The sequence below is a fragment of the Pteropus alecto genome, unplaced genomic scaffold (assembly GCF_000325575.1).
Source record: "Pteropus alecto unplaced genomic scaffold, ASM32557v1 scaffold103, whole genome shotgun sequence".
Taxonomy (NCBI): domain Eukaryota; kingdom Metazoa; phylum Chordata; class Mammalia; order Chiroptera; family Pteropodidae; genus Pteropus; species Pteropus alecto.
This window is the reverse complement of record NW_006436288.1, coordinates 567,421-573,372: the sequence shown is the minus strand read 5'-3', so window position 1 is coordinate 573,372 and position 5,952 is coordinate 567,421.

Below are 5,952 nucleotides of genomic sequence, written 5' to 3'. Positions count from 1 at the left end.
CCCTACCCCAGATGAGGTATCAGCCATTTCTCTAAGGAGCTCTAGTTTCTTTTGAATGAAAAATGTTAGTTAGAAGTCAAGATCTTGACTCTAGCTGTGCTCATTGTTACTAGGCTGTCACACTTCCAGGCCTGCTGTGGTAGCTGTAACAATGTGTCACTCAGATCTCCTGCTACAGGGAGTATAATTGACTGGCAGTCCGAACTACTGCCCACTGGATCTATTGCCCTGTTTGCCCTGAGGCTATACTTTCCAACCGGTACTCCCAGTTGATGCCTTAGAATAGCAGGAGTACTGGAGTAGGCCCATTCTGGCAAGACACAGGAATTCTTCAATGGGCAACTTTGGTTTGGGAAGTCCCCATCCACCTGGTAAATCCATCGTGTGCTGCTGTCCAAGACCTTTCCTACTCCAGCCTTTCCTTCTTTTTCTTCTTCCATGAATAGCAGGCTACATTTCAGTCTGAAGTATCTTTCTCTCTTGTTTCCTATTTGTATTAGTTACCTATCACTGTGTAGTAATTACCTCCTGAATGTAACAGCTTAAAGCAGAATAAATGTTTATTATCTCACAGTTTCCGTGGGTTAGGAATTTGAGAACAGATTAGCGAGTCTGGAATCTGTCAAGATGTCAGCCACAGCACAGCTACACCACAGCAAAGTCTCCATCCTGGAGGAGCTGCCTCCAAGATGGCTCACTTGGCCGTTGGCAGGAGATCTCAGCCTTCACCACGTGGATCACTCCATAGGGCTATTTGAGTGTCCCTGAGACATGGCAGATGATTTCCCCACTACAGCAAATGCTCCAAGAGAAGAAAGCAGAAGCCACTATATCTTTTACTGTTTAATCTTAAAGTCACACTCTGTCACTGTGGCAATAGGTCAACTCTATTCAGGAGAGAGTATTTTACAGGGATGTAACTACCAAGAAGTGAGAACCATTGGGGGCCATGTTGGAGGCTATCACGCTCCCTCAATAAATCTCTTGCACATCTAATACAATCTAGTTAAATCACTGGATTTAACTCCTAGGGCCTCTGGAAGAAGTCTGTGAAAGTGGGGGTGGGAGGAAGAGAGCCGAAACTTCACCACCCTTTGATAGGCACATTCATTCTCCCCTCATCTCGAAGCGGCAGTCCTCCTCCTCTTCCCATCCAAGGCCAATCCATCTGCTGGGTTCCAGATCCTCTGGGAAGTCTCCAGTCACTTTTCTTTCCTCATTCTTTATTAGACCATTCACTTCAGGTTATAAATATGATCATATTCCTCTTAAACTTAAAAATAAAGTACAATCAACCCTAACCGAGTCAACTCCCAATTCCTCCACCTCCAAATTCCTTTCCAGCCACCCAAGTGTTCTCTTGCTTTCAACAACAAAATTCTGGAAAAACCGCTGGCCTCCCTCCCTGTTTCCATTAATTTCTCAATTCACTGCACTCTTGCTTTGGCTCTCATAACTGCTGAAATTGCTTTGGCGAAAGTTACCAATGACTATTTTGTTCTCTTTAAGTTTGTGATTTAAAAAAAACCCTAGTTATTTGAATTCAAAAATAACGGCCCTCATAGTATTTCAAATAATAAAGAGTCTAAAGTAGAATTAAGTGTCTCTCTCTTATAAGAACACTCCTGAGGGTCCACGCTTAACAATTTTACATTTATCATTCATATTTTTTGCATTGCTCATCCAAATCCAAAATGGACACATATTTAACGGAATAAGATTTCTCTTTTTCTCTTCTTTTTTTCCCTTCTCCCTCCCTTCATTCCTTCTTTTCTTCTAAACAAAATTTCCATCACAATATACATGTTATTCTCTAACTTGCTTTTCAGTTAACAATATCTCAAGTCTACACTTCTAAATCAATAGACATAAATCTATATAATTCTTTTTAACAGCTGTATAATATTCCACAATGTGGATACGCCATTGTTTATTTGACTGATTCCTATTGAAGTCCATTCAGGTTCTTTTGATTAGGTTGAACCATACAAAACTGCCGTATATGTAGGCATTTAAAAAAATTTTTATTATTAGTTTCGAGTGTACAGTACACTGGTTAGATAGTTGTAGGCATGTTTTTTGTTGTGTTTACTTCCCATTACAAACAATATAATAATAAATACCCATATGTACATATGTCCATAAAGTTTTGTTTTTGTGGATAAATTCCAAGATGTGAGATTCTTTTTAAAAAGGCATGTATATTTTACTCATTGGAAGTGGATTGCTTTCCTCAAATGTTGATTTAATGTATGGTCCCCTCGAAGACCTTTTGGGAAGTTATAAGTCACGATGGCCTCTTTTCAATGCTTCTCTTAGCAAACTTCTCCACAGCACACTGTATTTGTCATTACTGACCATGCCTCCTTGCATGGTGGCACTCGAAACCAGTTTTCCACCTGCCTCATTTTGGTTTCTTTCCATAGCTTTCCTTCTGTTTGTTCCTAGATACTTGTATACCACATGGTTCTGCCATGGTTCCCTTTTCTATTTACATTAAATCTCCATTCTCGCTTTGGGTATGTTTATGGTTTCCAGTGTGGTCTCGAGCTACCTTCTGCCCACCAATCACGTGACCAAAAAATGATTTCACCTGAATTAGAACAAGGTTTCCTTTCCTGAAGAAAGCTTACTGTCATTGTGCAGAAAATTGTGGTAATAACCATTCAATCACTATTCAATATTCGACAATGTGTCCCCTGGGTTGTGTGGTATATGAGCTCCACAATCATCACTGGTAGCTGTGTTTTCCATTCATCTCCTGAGTTCAAACTTCTATATTAATACTGTCTACTGAATATCTCCAGCTGGATGTTTTATAGACACCACCAATTTAAAGACCCATTTTTTGACTTATCATCACCCCCTCTTGAAATACTCCTTATGCATTTCTTAGTAAATGAGACTCCCATTCACTGGGGTACATAACTTAGAAATCTGGAAATTCATCTTCTCTCCTCTCTCTCTCTCTCAATTCTCATCTGATAGATTACTAAGTCCTGCTGTTTTAATTTCATATTCCTGAAATCCATTATTTCTTTTTGGTCCCCAGTGCTGCTGTCTTCACAATCCTTTTTCATGGACTAAAAATAACTTCTCACTGGTCTTCCAAGTTTGTGCCTTGCCTCCCTTGTATTATCCACACTGCTGCTAGGGAACTAATTCAACATGTAAATCAGTGAGAAAAATCATTTATTGCCCATACTATCAAGAGGTTCAAATCTGAACTTCTTAGCATGACTTAATAAAACTATTATCCAATACCTACTTAATGGTCTTGACTCATTTTCTGATATTCTTTAAAACCAACCTGCGCTTCAGCTATATGGGTCTACTTTCAAATTGCTAACATGCCGAGAGGTCAATCATAATTCAGTGCCTTTGCACCTGCTATCCTTCTGCTTGGAATTTCTTGTCAGTCTTGCTGGCTCGACAAACTCCGACTTATATTTCAAGCCTCAGCTCTAGCGTTTTTTTCCTTTCTTTAAATTCTTCAGACTTAACTGCTTCTGCACTTGAGTTTCTTGTTAATATGGTACATTCCTGCACCATAGCAATTTTAACATTTAATTATTTATTTTATTAATTAGTATTTCCAAACTAGGTTGTAAGCTCCTTGAGGGTAGGGACTATGATTAATCTCATCTTTGTATATCCAACACTTAACGCAGTGACTGGCATCGAATATTTAATAAGCACTTGAATGATGGGAAAACAAACTAGTTAAGTAATGAGAATAGTGTCCAAGCTAGGGCTTAAGCTTAAGACAGAGATTTTCACTTAAGTACCTTTAGAAATTTTGTAAAAAAATATAAAGTATTAAAGGAAATTTAAGAACATAAAAGTAAAGTAAATCTCATTTTATTTCACCATCCTAATGCTTGTTTTAGTGAATTTACTTTGTCTTTGCTCAGATATGATATATATATTTATATATCTATATATGTGATAAATATGTAACATGTATATTTATGTGTATGTATTTATACTTCACATAGTTAATAATTAAAAAATACATGTACTTTTACATGCTTTTAAGTTTACCTAACTATAAACATTTTCAACACTGTTGTGTAGTCCTCCAAATTATTATTTTTCAGCATTGTATCTCATCCCCTTAGATTGATAGCTACAGACTTAGGCTGTACTCAGTTTTCTATTATAAAAAGGAACAGATACCAGTTTTGTGGGATGTTTAAAGAAAAAGAATACAAAATCATCTTACTTATGCAAATAGGCCCATGTGACCACATTTTTAGGGTCCCTCCCTGGGCTCTGGAAGCTGCTTGGGAAAATGAGAGGTCCTGAAGTTTAAGTTTCATTAGCTTCATGGCTATCTACCTCCAATTATAAATAATTTTGCAACAAATATTTTGAGCATGTAATTTTTGTCTCTTTTCCATTATTTCCCAAGATACCAAGTTATTATGACACTATTCACCTTGAAGGAATTGAGAAAGGAAATTGTCATTTATTGAGCACCTATTATATATTGAACAGTTTACATGTATTATTTAATTTAATCCCTCTTACAAGCCCAAAGGAAGCATTATCCCCATTTTACAGAGGAGAAAACTGAGGTGCAGTGCATTTAAATATCATACTCAAAGTAGAAATCTAGTAACGGTAGGGTTTGGATCCTCACCCATATCTCATTCCAAAGTTCATGCCTTCATCACTGACAACACGATGTCTCCACAGCCTCAGTAGCTTCATAGTAATGCATACAGTAATGCATTCCCACAGGAAAAACCTGATTCTCAGTTATGTGTTTTGAGAAGTCCAGCATACAAAACTTGCAGGGCACTGACATGGTTTTTGGAATAAGGTAATTTAAATCAATGGTGGCTAGTCTTTCTCAGGAATTTAGGAGAAAGTGATTTGGCTGTTTCTGCCTTTCTACTTGCTTACAGACATGCATTTAGGGTGCATTTCTTGGAAGGTGGAAAGTGAAGTTAGAAGTCCTGGCTTGTTTTTGGGTCCTGCTATTCAGTATTTGAGTAGCCTCGGGTAAGTCATTGAACTCCTCAGGTTCTCTTTTTCCTCCTCGGTGCAATGAGGCTGAGTAACAAAACCTGCCTTACCCCAGGGTAGTTTTGAATGTCAAATCTGATAATGTGTATGCAAGTACTTAGTGATCTCCAATACTACTGAGATACTAGTAACGTTGCTGGAGTAGCTCCACTTGACCATCCATGTGCCACCCGCTGGCAGAATGGACTTGACGGCTCCATTACTGGAGTGCCCTCCTAGACTTCAGCAGCCTAATTTCAGGGGGCCGTCTGGGCCACTGCTGTTGAATACCCAGTGCAGCAGGAGCAGTAGAGGCTGGGCAAAATAAGTCCGAGATTCTGGGGAATCCTTTTCTCCTTATGCTGAGGATTTATCACCAAAACATGCCAAACATTCATTATTAAACGCAACTTGTAAACTCCCCAATACAGTCCCGTCCGATTGTCCCATTGCTCTGTCTTAGGTGCTGACGCATTTATATTGGAATTTTATCTTCCAGTTTAGAAATTTTTAGGTCTGTAGGATTTAATTCGGGGGGAAGTCTGTAGTTCCGGGATGCCAGGAGAAAATAAACATCTCGGTTTGAGTTGGCGTTTAAACATCCTTCACCAGATTCACGGTTAAAGTTGGTGTTAAGTAGCATTGGTTTTTCCTTAAACAAATACTTAAACCAATTTCCAATCCTGAAGATTGAGCTCATCACCCCGTGTCAGAATTCGCGTGGTTCCCTAAGCGTGAGCCTGCAGCTCAGCCGCCTCCGGCCTGCCGCGCCCCCATAACCCCGGCCCAGGTGGCAGCCGGCGTAGACCCTCAACTCCACCTGGCTGGGCCAGTAGCAGCGGCACAAAGAGCGGAGAAGGCGGCGGCCCGGCCGAGCCGCAGAAAGTAGTCCCGGCCACGCCGGCACCAATGTTGTTCGATGTTGCTTCACGCCCTCCG